Raw genomic sequence first — 22137 nt, 5'->3', positions numbered from 1 at the left:
CTCAATTCTTTTATCATCATAAGCATGTATTCCTTTTTATCATCTTTTTAAACATCAAGAAGCATTTATTATTTTTTCCAAATTACCCGACACTTTATTCAATTCTCTTCTTGAAATTTAATATGGGAGAGAAATGAGAAGATATAAATTAGGGTAATTTTGGAAAGATAACTAATTTTTATTAAATTATGTGAAATAACCAACTTTCTTAGTATGTGAGATTCGGTTATTCATGACAGATAAAAAGGAGCAGGAGAAGTATATAGATTGAAGTAATTAGAGGAACCATAACAAGTCACCAACCTAAAAACGGAGACAACTAAAACAAGCATTTTATTTCATATCTGATAAAAATTCAATAAATTCTCTCTCTAATATATAAATTAAAACCCATGAAAGAGGACCTATTAGACAAGGTAGAAGTCAAATGGAAGGTTATCAAATTGGTCTTTTCCATTCTGCACATGATCTTCCTGGCCAAAACATTAGATTAGAAAAAGGCTTGAGGGCTATAATTTTTTTTAAAATAAATGCAAATAACAAGTAGTATTAGCTAACATTCATTTTAATATAATCATCAAAACATTTGGCACATTCATCAAGAAGACTATCTCATTGCAGGTGATCTCTTGAAGTTCTTATTTCTCCAGATATCCTTCATTTATTGTATATCCCATACCATCCAAATTGAAGGACTTCTAATTGCATATGAAGAGCATAACAGATCCAAGTGTGCACATTGTAAACAAAAGGACACTATCATCAAGCATACGTCACTCTGTGGTTTTTATCAAGCTGAGCATATTCTTTTTAAAACCTATAAGCACTATGTACAATTACTAACAGTAGATTTCCTTAAACCCAATGTCTGACTTTGAGGAAAAGACTACTATTTATTCTATGTCCCTGATTTATGTTTCTGTACAAGCATTTTTTTTTTTCCATCTTATCTCCAAAACCATTTTAGAATCTCTATAAATAAATAAATGTACTTGAATTTAGAATTAAATAATTTCTCACCATGTTACAAGAATTTACAATAACCATTCCATTCTGCGAAGCTATTGCAACAAGGTCATCATCAGCACAACGGCGGACCCATCTTAGCTCATCACCAGGAACCTGGCAAAGAGTAAGATTATAAATGAAGAAATATAAATAGTCAACAAGTGCATTGAGAAGAGGTAGCAAACCAGCTGTATTGCGATAATTCCTGTTGTTCTAATTGCAGAGAAAACGTTTAAAGGAACTTTCTTGATAAAACCATTCACAGTCAGCATGAGCAGGTACTGATCACCAGCAAATTCACTAACAGGAATCACAGAGGTTATCCTTCACCATCAGACAGTGACAAGAACTGGATACCAGAAACACAAAAGAATAAAATCACAGTTAAAACTTCAGATAGCCTACGATTAGATCATTGAGCACAAGAAAATTAACACACCTGGACTAATGGAGTGCCAGCTGCAGTCCGAGTGCATTCAGGTATCCTATAAGCCCGAGCTGAGTACACATCCTCTATCACTGCAATATGAGCTCCATATATTAATCCCTTGTGTATTAATTACTATTGCATAACTATGTTTTTATCAGTTAATAGCAATTGGAAGCTATGATTTTTACTAATTCAAAATTGTGCAAGATAAAATTCCCACTTAATATCAATATGCCTGCCATAATATATTCTTGCATGCATATAAATGTCTATAATAAAGACTAGAACTGAGGCATATAAAAAAAGACCATAAAATTATGTCGCAAAACAGCTGTTTATCCTAGAACATAGGTATGACTTTTTTAGAGAGATGGAACAGAAAAATCAGAGTTTTATTTTGATGTCGATACTGAAAATTACCACCTTTAGATGTTTTAAAAAACTACTAAAGTAATCAGAAAATACAACAAAGAGCAGATAGATGTGAAATCACACTCAGATGATAATGAAAAATAAGATGCATATAGCAAACTGGTCAAATAGTTTTTTCCATATTTCCAAGTCCCTGGATGTCTATCTAGTATCCACTACATGGCATACCTCTACACATCAGAAGCGTGCTTGACAAAAGTTGTAAGAATTAACCATAGCAAGATAATCAAAGAAATAATCTTCATTGATAGTTAAAGATGAATTCTACCTGTATATACCTATGCCTAACAAGATATTGAAAATAAAAGATGTTAACAGGCACACCAGTCTACATAGAATTCACAATTAAAAATATTACACACGAAATACAGGATATGAAGTCATGTGCATGACAGACAAAGAAAGTCGGTCATCAGATCAGTTTACTACGCATCTTTCCAACAGATTTTCCAGGTGGCCCTTACGATGTTGTAAGTTAAAAGTGTTTGGTTTCATTCTACTTTCACATAGCCCCTTTTCACTAAATGCCTATTCAGCATTTGATAGACCATCACCAAAGTCATCACTCTTTACACACTCAAGGCAATATCGTTGACAAGCAACAAAGTAAAGTTGCATGACTTACAAGAAGCATTTCTTCATTTCGGAGATTACATCAATATCATCAAGATGGCGCTGTTTGGACTCCTCCATACTGAGCGTCTTGAGTTCCAAATTCTATTCTTTAGCTCAATTGCTTCTTGTTCTATTAGCTGGAAACAATAGAAAATAAACAAAACAAGCTTCTGTGATACCATAAAGCTTCAATTTTCTAGGAACATCAAATGGACCCAACAGAATATTTCATGCGCATAAGCACTATAACACTACAGTGTTAACAACACATCCAGATTTTTAGTACAAATAAAATTCAATATCACAATGTAGACATTAGGCAATACAAAACAACACACAATCCAACAGCAAAGAAAGTGATCCTACCACAGTATCAAATCTCTTAATTCAATAAAATTCACAGAAAATAATTAGTATTGGGATCGAAACAACACCAGCGAAGCCATACACAAGGGAGATTGCACATAACACTACAGTGTTAACATACATCCAGATTTTTAGTATAAATAAATTTCAATATCACAATGTGAGACATTAAAAGATAAAAACAAAAACAACACACAATCCAACAGCATTGATCCACTCTAGAATCCAAATCTCTTTAATTCCATAAAATTCACAGAAAGTAATTATTGGGATTGAAACCTCTACCACTCAGCGAAGCCATACACGAGGGAGTGATCAACTGGTCGCACACTGGACTTACTTTATCTTCTTATATTGATTAATATAGTGAACTTGGACTATAATACAGTAGTCTAGTTCTCTCACCCTATCAACTTAAGCTTTTGCGATGAAAATGTGGCTATTACATTGTTATATGTTTAGTTCACATCTAACAGAATTAACTATTTGTTCATAATGTTGCTACACAAAGACTAATCTGTGTCAGAAATCCCGCATTAGAATCCCACAATCTCATATCAGTTAAATGTAATCAACTTGGACTGGGGCCATATAAGTTTGGGTCTTCCATCAGCTTAACCTTTTAGGTTGAAACAAGTCCCCATAATATCTATTTGGTTTGCATCCAACACTCTTACAACCTTCACAGGATACCATCCAGTGGAAACTCCGAGCCATCCTTTTGCTGACCACTGAAACTCAAGAATCAAAGGTCAGCGTAGCCCTATATATTAACTGGATTTGCTCCTCAATGGAATACTCGCGCCCATCTAGAATATGACAGCAGTGGGGAGAAATGGTTGGCATCAATGTGCTGCCAGAAAATTCTGTGATCAGGTCTGCAGAGTCCTGCTAACTTGGTAATCAGGGGTTATCAATGTAATCAGAACCTCATGTTACAACACAGAATACATAACCATCAGTCATTTTATTTCACACATATTGGATCAAAAATTCCAAGACTTTTACAAGTTTTGAATAGAAAAATTAAAGATCTCCAAGGTCCTAAAGGCAATCATAAATGAAACACTCTTTTTCGGAGAATATCAACGGCTCAAAATCCCAAACCTACAGTCTAAGAACCAGGTTTTTTGGTTGTAAGGTCTTCCTATAACTACTCATGGAGCAAGGCCAGTTAAAGCTCGTGCAGAAAAAGCACAGCGATATTACAAAACAGAAAGTTCAGCAGACAAAAGAACAGCTTCGCATGAACAGGTGGGCCTATTAACAGACACAAACACTATAACCAAAACTCTCTTTCAAGGGCATAAAATTCCAGCATCCTACTGGTACATATTAGGCACGGTACATGTTCTCTTTTGAACATTTTTCTAATTTGAAGTCCTTTTAATTATTGATTTTTGAAACAATATTTAAGAAAATACCACAAAGCTAATGTGGCTTGCTTTCTTGCCGTAACTAGGAAGAGGAAGTATCTTTCCAGTTTGACATTATCAACATTGCACAGCCACAACAAGAACTCAAATTCTTTATCACTTGCATCAGTCTTTAAGTTTCAATATGATAATTGTTATCATGCTAAAATAAATAAACTAGGTAACACTTTCCCATTTGCACATGGCGCACAACTTTGCTTGGTTGGAATATAAGGTTTAGGTTTAATAGAAACCTTTCTGAGTATTGGGATATGATGTTTTGGAAGGGAAAAGGAAATAATATGATACATTTGTATTGGTTGATGTATAAGTGGGAAATATATAAATAGTGGACTGACATAAATACTTTTAAGAAGGTCAAAATGATATTCTTCTATTTTTATTTATTCTCAATGTCAAATAATTTCTTCAAAGGAAATTAACAAAGGTCTTTAGTAATTGCAAACTAATTCATGGAAATATTGTTACTAACAAATAGACAAAAATTAAAGCTTATAATTACATACTCACACATAACTTAATTAAAAATAATTACTCCGAGGTTGAAACATGTAGAAGAATCCCCGATTTTCAGGAATTTGCAGGCTGCTTTTCAGAAATAAGATATCCATAAGTTTTTCGCCTGATTTCAAGCTACAAAACATTATTATGGGGATATAATTCATTTATATTGATATACACTATAAATATGTGCCCTCATGGGGTGCAGTGTGCCTATAGAGAAGTTTATTTTTCTTTCTTCTTTGAATAAGAATTGAAAGTATCCTTTTTCTCATAGCTAACAACCCTAGCATGGCATCAGACCTGTTAAATCTTTCTTGGAGGATATTTTTCATTCTGCATTTGTCTTCTCTTTAATTGAATTCCTTCTTTTTCTTTTTTCTTTTTTGCTTGTTTCACCTATACTTTTTTTCTTTTTTCGGAATCCTTTCAAGCAATGACGTCAAAATTTGCTGAAACCAGTTCTAGTTCAGATGCTCCTACAATGGAGAGTCCAGTTGCTGCTTCACTAGGAGATTTGCAGAACATCCAAGCGATATATCAATTGAATGAAAAAAATTATTTGATGTGGTTACGACTAGTCTGCACGTTCTTCAAAGATAGAGGAAAGTTGAGTCATTAATTTGAAACAGGCCCTTAAAAAGAAGGTCCTAGATTTGAAGCATGAAATAAGCCAGATTCAATGGTGATGTCATGGTTGTGCAATGCTTCCAGAGATAAGTGATACATGTATGTTTCCTGGTAGTGCTAAGGAGATTTAAGATGCTATTAGATATACATATTCTAAAGTACATGAAGCTTCAACAACCAAGCAAGGGAATCAATCTATCACAGAATACTCTAACTACTTGCAAGGTTTATGGCAGGAGATGGATCATTATCAATGCATTCAAATGAGTTGCAGTCAGAATGCAGCAATTCTTAAACGATTCATAGAAAATGAGTGTATCCATGAATTTTTAGCCAGCCTCAATGTAGAATTTGACACTGCGAGAGAGCAGATTTTAGGGAAGGAAGACCTGCCCGTATTGAATGAAACTATATTTATCATTCAGGCTAAAAGGGCAAGGTGTCATGCTTGAAACTCAAATGGAAGATGGCTCTACACTCATGTCTAAAAATTGCAGGACTTAAGAAATCAGGCTCTATCATAACCTACTAAATGTGTTAAAAACTCATATCCATCCACGCTCTTTAATAAGGAATCTCTCTTTTGCACTTACTGCAAAAAGCATTGCCACATGAGAGAGCAATGTTGGAAACTCAATGGCAGGCTCCTCAATGAATAATTGGAGGGTTTTCATAGAAGACAAGCACATTTTTGCAGCATTCAGCCAAGCATTGAAGACAATCCACAAATCTCAACATCTGAGTTCAACAAGGAAGAAATTGAGAAGCTGACAGCCTTATTGGGGTCTCTTGAGAAACCACCTTCAGTGAGTACATGCTCACTAGACTTTTCAAGTATGTTTTCCTCTTCTTGTTTTGCTATTGTCTCGGAAAAAAATTCTCCAACAATGTATGTGGGTAATTGATTCTGGAGAAAATCACATGATGTGTTCTTCCAAACATTTTAACCATAGGTAATGAGTCTATTACCACTGTAATAGGCCAAGGAGACATTCAGTTAAGCAATTCCATTACCCTTAAAAATGTCCTTCATGTTCCAAAACTATTTGCAAATCTTATTTCTGTTCAAAAACTTACTAAAGGTTTTAATTGTCAAGTAATGTTTTCACCTTCACATTGTGTGTTTTAGGAACAAGGCACAAAGAGGATGATTGGACTTGTTAGTGAGAAAGGTCTTTATTACCTGGAAAATCAAAAGTGAGAAAAGATTAGGGTTGAAATTCCCCGCCTACATCATTCCTTTCTAAGTCTGTCATGTTCAATAATAATAAATTTTTAGGTCGCTCGTCTTTTAAAGTCCTTAACTCAATGTTTCCCAGCCTACATCATTCCTTTCTGAGTCTGTCATGTCCAATAAAAATAAATTTCCACCGGCGGCATAGCGAGCGTGCCCACACCTTCACCCATGAGGGGAGGAGGCGTCCTTCCCTTACTATACCTGCAGGACATTCCCCCATGGCATCCTCAATTATGTGGCGTGGCTCACCAAAAGCAAATCGCCGCCCGTCCTACCTACTAAATTTTGAGAATAGGTGTCGAGGGCATTGTGCCTCCGATGCCTCTAATCATTGGCTTTACCGATAGAACTCACGTGGCTTTATCATCGTCGTTAGGTCACTCATCTTTTAAAGTCCTTAACTCAATGTTTCCTTCCATTTTTAAAGGGTTGGTAATTAGTCTTTTCATTGCAATGTTTGTGAACTTGCAAAACACAAACGTGTTTCCTTCTCATTAAGCAATGCCAGAACTAATATTCCTTTTCAACTCATTCATAGTGATATTTGGGGACGCTTTACAACTCCAAATATTTCTGGTGCTAGGTGGTTTGTATCATTTATTAATGATTGTACTAAAGTAATGTGGATTTAACTTTTGAAAAATAAATCAAAAGCCAGCACTGTTTTTCCAAATTCTATAACATGATTAAACTCAAATTGATGTTAAAATTAAGAGATTTCATTTTGATAATGCCAAAGAATATTTTAATCAAATACTCTCTCCATTCTTTGTAAAAGAAGGGATCATTCATGAATCCTCATGTTACCACACCTCAACAAAACGGTGTAGTATAATGCAAAAATGGTCATCTTCTAAATACTATAAAAGCATTATTGTTTCAAAAAATGTTCCTAAACAATATTGGGGAGAAGTCGTCTTAACCGCTGCCCATTTGATTAATAGGCTTCCAACAAAGGTTCTTGATTTCAAATGTCCAATAGATGTTCTCAAAATATTTTTGCCAAACTTTAGTGCCTCAAGAAAATCTTATTCATAGAATCTTTGGAAGTGTTGCTTTTGTTCATATTCACTGACCAAACAAGGGCAAAGTTGATCCACGAGCTCTTCGACGTGTTTTTGTTGGGTATTCTTCCACACGATACAAAATGTTTTTCATCCACCTACAAAAATTTTTGTTTCACCAATGTTACTATCTAAACAGGCTTTTTCAGCATTCCCTATCTTCAGGGAGACCAAGTAATGATAGAACAATGGACTCTTCCCTCGACTTCCTAGCCAACATAGCTTTTTCTTGATTTTTCCTTGTCAACATATCTCAGTTGGAGATTGTCAAAAATCCTACTTGTTGAGTCTACTCGCTTTCTGTTGAACCAGGAACCTATTCATTTTGAGTCCACACCACTTACTGAGTCTCCTAGATCTAGTAGAATAATGAAAGATACAGGAAAACAAGGCAATACTAAACCATTGCAGGTATTCTAGGAAGAAAATACCTCTCTCTCAATCTGTGCAAGTGCAATTTCCTTTTCAAGCTGTTGTTCAACCACTCGAAATAAGTTCCAGCCTGAAATCATCATACCTCCAATTGACCTTTCTCAATGCATTGATGAACCTGACCAACATAGTAATGGTAATCTACCAATTGCCCTGCAAAAAGGAACTATGACTTGCACAAAGCATCCATTATACTTGTTCATGACTTATCAAAACCTATCCCAAACTCATAGGCCCTTCCTTAGCAATCTTCATGCAATTCCCATTCTGAAAAATCTATTCGAGGCAATAAGAGCAGGATGTGGAAAGATGCCATGAAAGTGGAGATAGAGGCTCTAGAAAAAACAAAACATAGGAGTTGATTAAATTACCAAAAGGAAAGAAGTTATTTGGATGTAGATGGGTTTTCACAGTGAAGTATAGGTTTGATGGTTCTATAAAAAGATACAAGGTTGGTTGCAAAAGTATATACTCAAACATACGGCATTAATTACCTTGAAACTTTTGCTTCGACTGCGAAGATGAGTACGGTACAAGTCTTATTATCATTCGCAACCAATTTTGGGTGGAATCTACAACAATTTGACGTAAAAAAATGTTTTTCTTCATGGTGAGGAGATTCCTCTTGGTTTTGAATCTAAAAAAAAAATGGTGTAAATTGAAGAAAGCTCTATATGGACTTAAACAATCACAAAAGGCTTAGTTTGGATGGATCACTAAGCCAATGATTACCTTATGATATAAGCAAAGTCAAAGAAACCATACTTTCGTTGTGGGACACTCAAAGTTAGCAGCAGTGACAACATTATTGGTATATGTGGATGATATTATAGTTAAAGACAATGACTCAGAAGAGATGAATAATTTAAAAATGTGCTTGCTAAAGGAATTTGATATCAAAGAGCTTGGGCAGTTAAAATACTTTCTAGATATTTGCACTGTGTATTCAAAGCAAGGAATTTCTATTTCTACAACAAAATGTGTTGGACATATTAAAAGGAAGTAGGGAAGTTGGGTAGCAAGCCAACACACCCCATTTAAGTTCAACCATGGATTATGTGATGCTCCAGATGATTCCATGGTGGATAAAGGTTCTTATCAAAGACTTGTTGTATATACGAGACCAGATATTGCATTTGCAATGAATGTTGTTAGCCAATTTATGCGCAATCCTAAAGAAATGCATTTTAAGGCAGTATACAAAACTTTACAGTATTTAAAGGGCAAACCTGGGGAGAGGATCTTGTTCAAGAATGGATAGAGCTTGACTTTAGAAACCACCACTAGCATGCATTGGTGCAAGTTCATTAGTTGACAGGAGCTTAGCTGAGGTTATTGTACTTTCTTGGGTGGTAATCTTGTGCCATGGAGTAAAAAGCAAAAAGTAGTAGCAAGATCTCAGTTCAAATCAATGAGTGCTAGAAATATATGAGCTTTTATGGTTAAAAATAGTTCCTAGTGATTTGAAGATAAAATGGGAAGGTCCAATGAGATTATACTGCGACAACAAATCAGCAATAAGTATCCTTCATAATCCCGTGCAACATGATCGAACAAAGTATGTTGAAGTCGCTAGACATTTCATCAAAGAGAAACTTGATAGTGGCCTAATCTGTACTCAATTTGTTTCAACAAAGGACCAGATAGCAAATATAGTCACAATGGATTTGTCGATCATTGTGTTTCAAGATATTATTAGCAAGCTTAGAATGGAGGATATCCATTCACCAGCTTGAGGGGGAGTGTAGAAGAATCCCTGATTTTCAGGAATATGCCGGCTGCTTTTTAGAGATAAGAAAGCCATAAGTTTTGCCTAATTTTCAGGCACAAACATTATTATAGGAATATGATTATTTTATATTGATATACAGTTGTAAATCATTCTCTTATAGGGTGCAATGTGCCTATAAGAGAAGTGTAGTTTTCTTTCTTCTTTGAATAAGAATTGAAAGTATTCTTTTCTCACAACTAGCAACTCTACAAAACACTTATTAGGATTTAATTAAGTTGGTGGAGTATTTTAACTTGGGTAAATAACTTGATCATGTTTATTTAACTAAGTTAAGAAGTAGAATAGTAGTTTGGTAATTGATCATGTGAGTTGCTATTCGAATACAAATTCATGGATTGCCAGTGTTAGTACACTGCTTATACCCAACCAAACAAAAGGTTAAGGTAACAAGATAGGAGTTCTCAATAGAATATTTCATATTATTCTTGTGTCACTCAAAGATAGCTAACCCAAAATAATCCAGAGATGACACTAAAATGAACTTCAAAGCAATAATAATACTAATAATAATACATATAATAATAATAATAATAATAAATGAAAAATAACAATGATATAAAGTAACTAGATTAAATTACCTCAAAAATGAGTTTTTACTTGGACAAAGCTCATTTAGCTTTGAAATTTGTTCCATTACGAATTATGTTCATCAACAAACCTCTTCCTCTGCACAGTGCATTATTCCATTATGAATAATAAAACAAAGAGTAGAAAACTTTCACTCCAAAAAAATGAAAATTTGTACCAAGAAAAGAAAAGATTCACCTCTCAAAGGAAGTAGTTTTCTAAGTGTAATGTCCAATAAGGCTTCAGCTTGCTTCTCAGATAAATTGTATTCTGAATCAGGAAATCATTAATAATTAGCCTATTGGTGATGTGTAGGAATAAATAAGAGTGCATCATACGAGAGAGAATGAATTTTATACAGTTTAAAATAAATAGAAAATCAATCATTACAATAAAAATAACTATAATGTTATTTGAAATAACTTTTGCGATCGGAAAGTTGTGAACAGGATTCACAGACAACAATTTTGTTCATGAACAACGTAACAAAGGCCAAGCAAACAAAAAAATTCCAGGGAACATTATCCAGGAGATTCAAGTTAAATCTTACCCCAAGTTCAAATATGTAGTTATTAATTATTATTAGAATTTGGAAGCTTAATTTAATATATCTCACGTACATAAGTGAAATTGTGTAGGATTTCATACTCATTTTACTTTATCAAAATGAATGATGACTCCAAACAGGTATTTATATCTCTCTCTATATATAGACTAACATGTCTAGACCAAAATCAAGCAGTGTGGAGTTCTCAATCTAGATGACCTATAATGAAAGCAACGCAACATATCAGGGTTTAAAATGCATGTCAAGCAACAAATCCTAGTCATGGGCATGCATTAGAACAGTCAAGGGTTGCCCAAAATGGATTATTCAAACTACCCTCATATGATGTCATAAAAATATGCATCCCACCAAAACCAAAGTAGTTTATCTGACCTTGCCTCTGCATTAGTAGCCAAATCGGGAATGATATTATGTCACAAAATAGGGATATAAACACATAAGAAAATTTGATTTTGTTTTACCATACAAAATTCATGGCAGTGGAATAGGGAATAATAATATATCACAAAATGCAGCCAAAATTCAATATATACAGAAGGTAGATCTGAAGCTGCAAAAGAGGTTCCAAAAGCATCCCAACTCTACTGTAATAAAAACAAACTAACAAAGCTTAAATAGGCAGGGTGGTGCTGAATAAATTATTAATGGATTTTTGCCACCAATTTACTGCAATGTACAGCCAGCCAGTGGAGTTGGCATGTTCATCTCTCAACAGGGCGATGAAGTAAAGAGGATAAATTTGTACACGATGAGCAGAAAATGGTAGTGTTCCCTAAGAAACGTCAGGCAGAAGATGTATAAGAATAAGAAAATGCCTTCAAGATTTGCAGTGTAAATGACCAGCATGGATCACTATACTGAGCATCTCAAGCAAACGAGTTGCAAATCGCTTCAGTGATAATATAGAAATCCAGAATTTCCCATCAGTTGAATGAGCTTAAACAGAATTATCAAAAGAGCCAATCTCCAAAGCCACTAGTTGCTGTTCTAGGTTTTGCAACAAGCCCTTTCTTCTCTAAAATTACTTGGATGGGGGCACTAGTTAAGTTGGGTTCATGTTGACAGAGTAATCAAAAATCAGTTTATACATATAGTCTTGCAAATAATTGCTCTGTGGGTGACCCAATTTTTTGTGAATAAACTGCTACATAGACAAATGAAAACAATAATTTGATTAATGACTGTCTTTGAAAAGTATCGAGAGATTCAATTTGGCAAAGCCATGCTTGGTATCATGGAATGGAGGGAATGGAATGGGAATGAGAATGGAAGTTGGGATGGGATTGGGTATGCTCATTCTCATTCTAGAATACAGACTGTTAGATAGGATGTGACAATTGATACACACAAGCCATCAGTCACACCACCCAAGTGAAAAGAATTCTATTTTGAGACATAATGCATCCTCATTACAATAAAAGCAAAAGCTCTAATTCTTACCGTTTACCAAAACTAGCTCAGCAGAAGCATTGCTTGAGGTTTTTTCTTAATTAAATTGATGATGGCATCCAAATTATCAAGGCCCACAATAATTCCCTGAAAAATAAAAATAAATGAAAAAGAAAAAGAAGAAAAATATCAGGTTGCATCAGAGTGAAAAGCATGGACAACATATCTTCTAATATCTGATTAATACCTCCCACAATATGTTTTCCTTTCCTGTGCTTTGAGACAGCTTAAACCTAACTGCGTCTTTCAATAACAGAACATCTGAAGTCAAGGAAGGCCTGAAAAACCATACAATTAAGTGAAATTACAGTTCAGTTGTGTGATTTTACTTGATATTTCAATAATTTCTGACATAGTAAACAGTTATTTTCTTGAACAATAAGTAATAAATCACAAGTACAATATAATCATCAACTATACGTAAGCATATCATCACATGAGAATAATTATCTAGAAGTTTCCCATCAGAAGCAGGTAATGCGACAGTAGTGCTAGTGAAACCATGAAAGATGTTGAACAGGAATACCTGAAGCAATTCTTTTAACCCCATTAACTTTGGCTGTCCATTGAGAATGCTATATAAAAAAAAGGATCATTTAAATATTGATAAGCATGAATTGCAAATTTCTCAAAAATAAAACAGATAAAGAAAAAGTTCATTTACACTCATTGAACAAAAGAAATACAATGCGCCTCACTGCCAGCAGCAACAAAATAAAGGCGTAAGATTGCTCACTAACACAACAAGATTTCATCCACATAGTTTATCATTGCCTCCTCTTGCTCTTGCAATTTTTACATTCTAAGACCCTTTGCACAAACGACTAATCTAGGGTAAATCATCACAACTATAGTTCAAAAAATGGGAGCTTGGTGAAGGCACTACTGTACATTGCTCAAATAGAATTTACACTTGTTATTAGACATAATCCTCTGGTGTACCTTAGAAGTTGTTAAAGTTGAAATTTAAAATGCAATTGAAGTGCAAATAAGCAAGACACACTAGTCATTATAAGTACTTATTTACGTATAACAATTGCTTTTCCACTTCACCCATACACAGTATAGTCAATCTTCTAGAAACATACACTAAACTTTGTTAAACTTGATAATTAAATGCAATTGCACTTGTTAAAAGGCAAGACTTTAGTTCAGTTACTTCCTGACAGCCATACATTTCTCCAACAAACTGCGATCTGTAAAGCATCATGCAATCACTATGTCATTAAAACCAGTTTGTACATGACAGGTTTTTAAGAAAATTTTTCCAGTGGATGCGTTAAGACAGCAATGTCCACTTAAAATTTTTTATCCAAAAATTCTAAGTTAATCATAAATATACTGTCCTTCAAATACTTGTATTACACAGGGACAGACCATGTATGGTGATTATCCATCTTTCAAATTATGCTGGGTAAATTAGTCTCTGGGTCTAGTAGAAAAATGCTGAAGCATAAACAAATAAATAAAATAATGGCATGAAAGATCCACTTGTGTAGACTATTACCCAAAAGCGACAATGAAATAGAAATAACACTTAAAAATGCTATACCAAAGGAATTGCAAAACATCATCAAAAACAATAACAAATCAAGAGAGTTGTCAAGAATCTCATAGATGGCAGGAAAACATCTTTGAATTTCACAAATATACACGTGTCACATCTTTGATTCTCAAATATTTTTCCCAAAGACATCTCACACATATATATGTGTGTCCATGCTGCAATCAAGTTTCACTTTTGGATACAGCTAGCATATTCTGAAGAAACATAGATTTTGAACCATATGATACTCACCCCACCATGTTGCAGCTGAAACTAGACTGAAGCGCAGTAAGGCGAAATAGATTGTTGAGGACAATAGATGGATCTGCCGCTCTTTTTAGCTAAGAAGGGAGGTTGCAACCACAGTCAGTATAACACTAGTTCAAGCAGCACAACAATCAATCACGTATCAAGACATTTCAAGACAAACCTCAATTACTATCCGCATTCCTGAACGATCACTCTCATCCCGAATATCACTAATGCCTTCAAGCACCTAGATAATGGCACAATTAGATTAGGTGATTTCATGAGAAATTCTGCATGTTCAAAGATCACCATGAAAACACTACAAAGAGAAATAGAGGAAAGCTGCAGAGATGTTTTTGTAAATACAACACCAAAGCAATAGGTGACAATATTAAAATATGCCACCAAACAAATAGATGACAATATCAAGAGATACCACTAAACCAAAACATGATAATATCAGGAAAATTTCCCAGAGTGGTCAAAGATCATGTGATTATAAGCTAAAACATACAATATGAAATCTCTCTTCTGCAATAATTTCTTTTTAAAATCGGCTTAGTATATACATTACAGCTCCTACAACAAGTTCAAAATCCATGGTAAATCTATCTCATGCATGCAATCACTGCCATGTATTTCATGGATCTTATGATCACCACACAAGTCCCAGTAACTTCCTTGACAGTGTGCTTGCTGTATACAAAGTTCATTATTTACTTCTATTGTTTATTCTTTAGATACAGCAAGTATTCATGAATCTGATGATTACCACATGACTGCCAATGGCTAACTACCTTGACAGTGTGTGTCTCACACCACATAAAGTTCACTACTCCATATATTTATTCTTTCAATGGTCTTCGGCACTTGCAATCCACAATAAGAATCAATGTGATTCCCAAAACCAGTTCGATTCTGACATCTCTCCACTATGAATTTTTACAATAAACACAATTAATTTTAAGTATTCCAGAGCAATATAGATCAGGTAGCGAGAACCTACAGAGCTCCATCAGTAGTCATTAAGACCATATCATTTCATCTCTTCAAAACAATTATGTGCTTATCCTATACCAGCACATCAATATTATGATCATCCAAGATTTTAAGAAAGCACCATCCCATTCTCCAATTCATCAATCAGCCGATATTCATATTGAAGTATATAATAGCTAAGGGCATCAATAGCTGACAGTTTCAGAAGAACAGAATACTTATTATATTCCAAAGCTGATTAAAGAAACCCCAAAAAAGAGAAACAAAGAAAATTTTCTGGCTTTATATAAACAGCATGCCAGAAATCTATGACCAACTAGTCAATGAAAAATATAAATGCACATACAACATGGATGTCTCTATGGTACCTTATCTTCAACAAGTTCCATATCTTTTCCACAAGAGCAGATTTATTTGTCTGGTAAGGAACCTGTATCAAACACAATATGACTTACTGAGGATATATTTTGACAAAAAGAAGCCAATACCAAAACCACACATGTGAGAATTAGTGCTAATAATCCAAATGTTAAAAGGAAAGCCAACCTCCTTAATGATAATAGCTGTGCGCTTGATTTTTTCATCAAGTTCTTCCACATCAGTCTTCCCTCTAACTATTATGCGGCCACGTCCCGTTCTATATGCTTCTAAGATACTTGCAAAGTGAACATAACAGAGAGTTTACACAGAGAGTTTACAAAACAATCCAAATAATAAGAAACATGAGTCAGCAATATATAAAGAAAGTAGGTTTTGTGATACCCCACATTCCCCATGATTAATCCACCGGTTGGGAAGTCTGGTCCCGGCATGTATTCCAACAGCTCTTGAAGCTTTAACAAAATAAGTAAAGATCACGCTTTGCAACAACAGTGGAATTAAGTAAAGCACTCCAAAAGCATGAAGACATTTGATGTTAATAATGAGAAAGAAGCTTGCTCATATGATTGCTTACTGCTAGCAAAGGTACAAGTTACTTCAATTATCTCCGGAGTCCTTCTTAAGCCAACATATCTTTATGGAAAATAAGAGCATTTCCAATAGTGTTCAGAACACCTGATGATTGTCCAAGGATTTTTTTTATGCCCAATATCAAGAAGAAAAAAAGTCATGATGTCAAAGGCAACTCATCTTTTGATGAAAAATTTGTGATCTTACCTTCTTAATGCCCAATATTATCCTCAATTATGGTCTCAACAGCATAGAATTCATACAAACCAATTATCAAATTGTTCCTGTTGTTTTCTGGGTTATCTTTCAAATGCACCAGTAAATCTATCGGTTGTAAGAAATTTAATGATAGAAATTACTTATTAATAAATTTTGTAACTAAGAAACTCAAGACCATAGTTTCACTTATTGCTTTTATTCAATTAATATCTGAAGCTATATTTTGAACCATATCTGGCAAACAAGACAAATAGCAGCAAGAAAAAACAAAGTTCAAGGCAATAAACTTACCAACAAGACCAAAAAGTGATAGGATAAGATGCATTAGCGACTAAATCCTTATGAATGCAAACATGTATTTACCTAATAATTGGCTAATATTCACCCCCACCCCCCACACCCACAGGTCTTGTTGGCACTTAAGAACAAAATTTTTTAGAGTTTTCAAGGAACTCTTAAGAACAAAATGAAATGGCAGTACCACCACCAAAAGCCAGTACTGCCACCTTTATGGTATTCTCTCAGTTTGTTCGTGCTTTAATAAATACCAATTATAGAAAGACTCAGGTTGAGCAAATATTGATGGGCAGAATGAGCCCACATCCTAAATAGACAAAAATAAATAAATAATAAAAACCACCATTGAGAATGCAATTGATGTATAGCATGAGTATATATGAGATTCCTTGAAATAATATTCAACAATTTAAATGCAAAAAATATACATGGAAAACAATCAGAAAATGTTGAAGGCACTCACTGTAGCTTCAGGGTTATGGATCAACACTGATAATGCATCCACTAGCTCCTCTAGATTGTGAGGAGGAATGTTGGTTGCCATGCCAACCTGGCAAAGCGAAAAAGAATTGATTAGTATCAAATTTATGATAAATTGTGTGCATGAAGCATCAATAAAGAATATACTTTAGATATAACAACAGAAGAATGGACTCGAATTATACCGCGATGCCTGAAGAACCATTCAACAATAATGTCGGAATACGTGCAGGTAAAAGAGATGGTTCCTTTTGAGAGTTGTCAAAATTTGGTACAAAGTCAACCTGACAGTAGAGACCACAGTTTCATAAGAAGATACAGAGAAAGAGTAGACTTTAAACTCAGACATGCTGAAATCACAAATCCCATTATGGTTCCACACCGTATCCAGTTCTAAATCAGTTAAGAGCATGGCTTCCGTGAGGGCCTGCGAATGGCAAAAAACAAGCAATGAGAATTATCATGGTCAAATCAAAGAATGCAGGAAGTGTAGAAGTGAGTACATCAACAAGTGCATAACAGGTACAACACACAAATTAACACAAACAATCAGAATACAAACCAAGGAGTCAATTTCCATCTTCTACTTCAAAAAAAAGCGATGAGTTACAAGAGTAAATATGTTAAAATCTCAGTTTGGCCATAAGACAAATCAAAAAATGCAGGAAGTGTAAAAGTGAGTACATCAACAAGTGCATAATAGGTACAACACACAAATTAACACAAACAATCAGAATACAAACCAAGGCATTATTCAATTTCCATCTTCTACTTCAATAAAAGAGACGAGTGTTACAAGAGTAAATATGTTAAAATCTTACCAAAATTTTGACAAATTACGCACAAATTCTGAGCATATTTCCTAGTAAAACATTATATAGACTTATTGGTAAAGATTATTCTCAAACTTATGTGCAGATTTTGCAACCAATGGAAAGAAATGTAACACGACACAAATTTTTACAACCTTTACAGGCAATACTCAGTTTGGCCATAAGACATTTCTTGCTGGATAATTGTTCTTGATTTTTCACGTTCCAAAAATATCTCTATTTGTTAAAACAATAAACAAGCATTTATCTGTTTACTTAAGGCCTGGAGATCAGCAGCACAAAAAGCAAGTACCTATAGCCAAATAGTCCATGTTTCACAAGGATCATAATAAATTAGAAATTACTTTAAGCAAGTTGACTCAAGGCTCACCTAAATGAGACTACATATATTCCATAAAACCAGCAAGGAGTTTGATTTTAAGGCAGAAGGAACATAAAAACACGGCATACTAGAATAGAACACATCCTCATAGGTAGTGAGCCACTTACTTCCAATCTGCATTCAGTGTATCGCATTGCAGCAGGAGGATCAGCATCAATTGATCCAAAATTTCCATGGCCTCGAATTAGCGGAGAACGCAAGGAGAAATCCTACAATGATGAAGCACATTAATTTAAAAAAAAAAAATTACATAATCCTAAACTAGGTGACAAATATTCAAACCAATGTAATAGGAATTGAATAAAATGACAGGAAGAAAAATAAAATCACACTGTGATAATTTTCATAAGCTCTAAATTGAATGGCAGAAATTGAGATTTAAGGATGCTCTTGAATGTGCGTGCAGGATCATGGAAATAGAAGTTGAGACCATCAAGGGCAAGGTTGCAAGGAGATCTGATACATTTAACCACATTTGTGCCCTATAAAACCCCACAAAAAAAAAAACAAGAAAAGAAAAGAAGAAGAAGAAGATTACTACCAATGGTGAAGGAAGGCAACATGTGATTTTTGAGTTTAGGTGCCATGCTACCATGACACTCAACTCAAAAGGCTAGTCAATCCTACAAAGAAGGTGACCGTAACTTGCAACTTGATCATCTTTTCTTTTGTAACTTGTTCAGAGATCTTTAATTAAATTTTACAAAAGATGAGGCATTTTTGGACAAAGTTAAGACCACCGCAATGCACTAGTTATAAAACCACACAAATTTCTTTCAACATACATATACCAAATTATTTTCAGTTGTTCTAATAAGGAATGAGTGAATTAACAAGTTAAATTAAGCTAAAATGACATGTAGACATATCAACCTGAGCCATTCTCACTAAAGATTCATAAACTGCTGTATCCCCATGTGGATGATATTTACCCAACACCTGCAAAAGATACATAACCAATCAGACATTATTTTATCCAAAAAATATTTATCTAAATACAAGATGAATGGTATGAAATCATAAACTAAAAAAAAACATGCAACAGCACACTATAACACAACTAGGAATAAAATAACCCTGAACAAAAGAAAATAGTCCGTTTCTTGTTTACCTCTCCAACAACTCTGGCACATTTCTTGAATGGTTTCCTAGATGAGAGCCCCAGTTCATGCATCGCAAACCTAGAAAACCCACATATGGGAAGTATTTAAGCTATCAAATGAAGAAAAAATTTAGCAAAAACGCAGGTATAAAAACACAAAACCTAAACAGAAGCACAAAAGAAAATTGAATTCTTGCTCACAATATCCTTCTATGAACGGGCTTCAACCCATCCCGAACATCAGGAAGCGCTCGGCCAAGAAGCACTGACATCGCATAAGCCATGTATGCCTCCGTAGCTTCCTTATGAAGCTCTGTGGGAACAACCCTCCCATCTCCTCCGCCATCCTTCTCCTTCACCATCAAACCCCCATTACCATCATCCCCTTTCTGCTCCGCAGCCGCCGCACCGACAGCTTCATCCCTCTCCCTCCGTTTCGCCCTCGTAGGCCGAACGGACCTCCGGGCACCGGCGGATAAAAACCGGAGATCGGAGCCAGTGCGGAAGAAGACAGTACGATGTACGGGTAGCAATGGGAGGAAAACACGGCAGCGCATGAGGGAGGGCGTGGTGAGGCGGAGCACCGAGGAAAGCGCCATTTCCAGCGAGCACGAACCTTCTCTCTGGAAATCAGATTTCCACCATTGCGAGGGTTTTGAGGGTTTTTAGGAAAACGGAGAGAGGTTGAAGATATTGTCTAGGGTTTTATTACCGTTGGGGTTTTCTTACACTCGTGCGAAGAACACGTGCCATTTGGGTTTTGGGAATCTCCCGCCAAAAGTAAAAATATAATAATTGAGAGGAATTTAAATTTCTTTGAAAGTTTTGTGAACAGAAAATAAAAAGTTGCCATGCAATGATATTAAAAATAAATTTGTGTAAAAAAAATAATGTATATTTTATATGTTTAATAATTAAAATATTTGTTTTAATTATTTTTAACTAAATTAATTAAAAAATCTCAATAGAGTAATTAGTAATGATCAAATCCTAATTTTATTATCACAACCACCAATCAAACATCATTTCTCTGGGAAAAATGATGATATACAAGGATATACAAACTTGATATACAAGGAATGATGGGTAAATTTCAAACTTGATATACAAGGATCACTGAAGATAATTAGAGGACTATATTGCAATAATTTTCATCATTGTGATTTACATATTTGACTGGTAAATTTCAATTAAATGATTTGTCTCTTTCATATTAACTCAAAATAGCAAAAGCTCCTGAGCCAATCATTTAATTTCAATTGTTTCAACATCCGGAAATAGATCAGTAAAATCTTTTTTGTTTCTTCTACCAAGTGTCACACCACATTTTGCTCTTTGGAACTGAAGTTTTTTGTCCTTATTACTAGAGGAATTCATGCATTGGTTTTGCAGCTTGTTATAAGACTGACAAGATAGTATGGTCTAATTTTGATCTATGTATTTCATTTTGACTATCAAACCTTTTTGATGTTATATTTCTCTTCAGAGTATGTTGTTTATATATAAATAATATAACATATGTCTCAATGGAACCCAATGTTCTAATAGAACCCAAACCCTAGTTTAATTCAAATATATCTTAATCATGAAAATATTTAGAATTAAAATTTAAACGTACCAATCTTAATTAATTTTGGATTTTTTTTCCTTTTAGAATAATTTATTTGATTGTTTGGACTCGAATGCAAATTTCGAGATTAAAAAAAAATACAAATTATAAGATTACCATTGAGAAGACATATCTCAAGGCAATCTCAAATATTAGAATATCCCAAATACGCATCTCGAGGCGATCCTAAATTTCATATTCGAGGCAACTTGAGAAATGCAAATCCCGAGGTACCCAAACACATATCCCGAGGCAAACCGGATTTTACTATTTTAATTAAATTTTGAAAAAAATTAATTAAAACTTTAAATTTGTTTTTTGAAACTTTAAATTTTAAATTTGATATTATCTTCTTTCTCTTGACTTGTTCTGCGATGAGGTTATTATTATGATTCAACTGGAGGGGTTGGGATTGAGGATAAGGATAGGAAAAATCTTTCAAAAAAGGGGAAGACTGAAAAAAAAATAAAAAAAAAAGGAGGAGGAAGGCTAGGAAGGAGGAAGTTGGTGGAGGTCCGCCGGAGAAAGATTTGAAGGAAAGAATTAAAAAAAAGGAAAAAAAGGGAAGAAGGGAGAATTTTTAAAAAACATGAAACCATTATTGCTGTAGCACAATGAGGTTCTTTGGTGGCTTTCGAGAGGGTCACAGCGGCTATCGACAAGCTCACGGTGGCGCTCGCAGTGGTTACCGCAACAACTCCCGTCGAGGAAATTGTGGAGGTCTACATCACAACTCTACCTTTTCCCGTCATGCTCGCCTGTCGTCCACTTCCTCTCCTCATCCCACTTCCCCTACACCAGCAGAGGTCCCAGTTTCGCGAAACTCCCCGGTGAAAGATAGAGTTTCCTTTGCCAAAGTGGTTCGAAGCTCTTCACCATTTAATAACCCCTCAGTCCTTGTCTTCCACTAGGCCGTCTTCTTCTGTTAAGCGCCGCCAATCTC

At 34.7% G+C, this 22137-nt stretch overlaps 1 pseudogene; it reads right to left on the bottom strand.

Moving 5' to 3' along the window:
• Positions 1 to 992: 992 nt before the first annotated feature.
• Positions 993 to 20337, bottom strand: LOC120255057 (annotated as a pseudogene).
• Positions 20338 to 22137: the final 1800 nt, after the last annotated feature.

This window comes from Dioscorea cayenensis, unplaced genomic scaffold (assembly GCF_009730915.1).
Source record: "Dioscorea cayenensis subsp. rotundata cultivar TDr96_F1 unplaced genomic scaffold, TDr96_F1_v2_PseudoChromosome.rev07_lg8_w22 25.fasta BLBR01000809.1, whole genome shotgun sequence".
Taxonomy (NCBI): domain Eukaryota; kingdom Viridiplantae; phylum Streptophyta; class Magnoliopsida; order Dioscoreales; family Dioscoreaceae; genus Dioscorea; species Dioscorea cayenensis.
This window is presented reverse-complemented; position numbering and strand designations above follow the sequence as displayed.